This window comes from Poecilia reticulata, unplaced genomic scaffold (genome assembly GCF_000633615.1).
Source record: "Poecilia reticulata strain Guanapo unplaced genomic scaffold, Guppy_female_1.0+MT scaffold_196, whole genome shotgun sequence".
NCBI classification, from domain to species: domain Eukaryota; kingdom Metazoa; phylum Chordata; class Actinopteri; order Cyprinodontiformes; family Poeciliidae; genus Poecilia; species Poecilia reticulata.
In genome coordinates, this window is record NW_007615020.1 from 502528 (window position 1) to 504304 (window position 1777).

The 1777-nt window shown below is 38.7% G+C and overlaps 1 protein-coding gene across 3 annotated transcripts in view; it reads right to left on the reverse strand.

Moving 5' to 3' along the window:
- LOC103460187 (AT-rich interactive domain-containing protein 3A-like) overlaps positions 1–1777 on the reverse strand; it is a 13940-nt gene that overhangs the window by 4878 nt on the left and 7285 nt on the right. The gene's annotated exons all lie outside the window — the stretch shown is intronic.

The following is a 1777-nucleotide window of genomic DNA, read 5'->3' on the forward strand; positions in this document are numbered from 1 at the left end:
AGCTCTGCGAGGAGGTTAATGTGAGACATGAAGTCACGTGGGACTTTCGAGGGGCGTTTCTGGGCGGAGCTTGGTAAGGTCCATTTACATTATGCAGCAAAGGAAATTAGAAGATCTGACATATATCCATTATGGAGATGATTGGTTTTGAACGGGCGATGTGCCCTTATTGCATAAGCAATACTAAAGAATGACTGATATCATTGAAGATACAGGGGAGAAGCTTTTTAGTTATCTTGCTTTGCTAGCAAAGTCGTTAGCTATCAGCTAGCTAATAGCACAACAACAACAGCCTAATGTCTGTATGATAAAAATACTGAATCGATAAGATCAGTTTCTCCTCACCTGGCTGTCTCCTCCCCTCAGTAGTTCTTCAGAGAAAGGCAGACGCAGAGGCCTGTCAGTGTCTGTTGTATTTCATTACCTCTCTGCTTAAACCGCGACTCTGAGCTGAAGCAGAAACGATACTTCAACGTTTTCCGTCATCTGACAAGCAGCAAGTCTCCACTTTATTCACCAAAAACATTTTTTTAATTCACCAAAAACTGTTCTGTAATCTGGAACGTTCGCTACGTTGAGCTCCAGTTAGCCGCCTTATCTCACTGCGAGAGGCAACTGCATCATGCGTCATGGGAAAAAGGTCAAAGGTAACAAGGTGACCGGTTTATTATGTCATACAAAAAAGAAACAAATTTTCACACATGTTTTTATGTGTCAGAAGAGGGCTTAGGAAATAATAAAAAAGAAATAAAAAAAGACCAAAAGGGCACTTGGGGGCAAGGAGCAAAAAGGGCAGGTGCTCAAGCACCCCCAGCTCCCCCCTCTGCACGTGCCTGATTATTATATACTAATAACATAATGTATTAAACCCAGTTTGTGATTCGTTAAACCTTTTCTGTATTTGTGAAATCTATAATGAAGTTCTATAAATTTTACTCTGTGTTTGGCATCTTTTTCAGCAGAAAGCTTTGATCTCAAGCTCCCGTCCTCAAGAGGTGGTCTCATCCAACGTTTAGATGTTTCTCTGCTTCAGCACACCTGGCTCCATATTAGCTCATGAGCAGAGCTCTGTAGAGCTTGACTGCATGCTAGTGAGTAAGTTTAGCCATTAATTCAAATGTGCAGGAGAATGGAAACATCTAAAAGTTCCAGGAATCTGACCCTCTAGGACTTTTGTTATAAAAATACTTTGCATCATTACTATAGGTTAATGTTTATAAACAGCTCATTTAGATTTATCATGACTGATTGATTAGTTGTTGCACACATACTTTTATAGGCTGAGTATTCTTTAAATTGCACTTTTCACGTAGAGTAATGTATTCCAGATTTGTACTAGAGCATATTAGAAGTGACAAGGTTAGTTTCCTAATTCAGAAGCTACAATCAAAAGCCAACATCAGCTTCAGGGTAAATGCAAATGAATTTATGGTTCTGCATAACATTTGTATTTCCTTTTAACTCATGTAAAGCACTTTGAATTGTCTTGTTGATGAAAAATAAATTACCTTACCTTACCGTTGTTTGTATTCAAAACAGTGCATACATTTTGGCTCAGCAGGAGCAGTTTTTCAACACAGCAGCAACACGTTGAATTGTTGGCATTCCAGTGACATCTTGTAAGAACCCATGGAAGGCCAAGGTAACAATGAGTGCATGGCAGTGTGTGTCTGTCTTTTTTTTTTACTTAAAATAAAATGCACTGAATACAATTATATGTTCAGCTATAAACTGGCATGGTTATTGCTAAAGATGTTATCATGCAGTATGTATATAT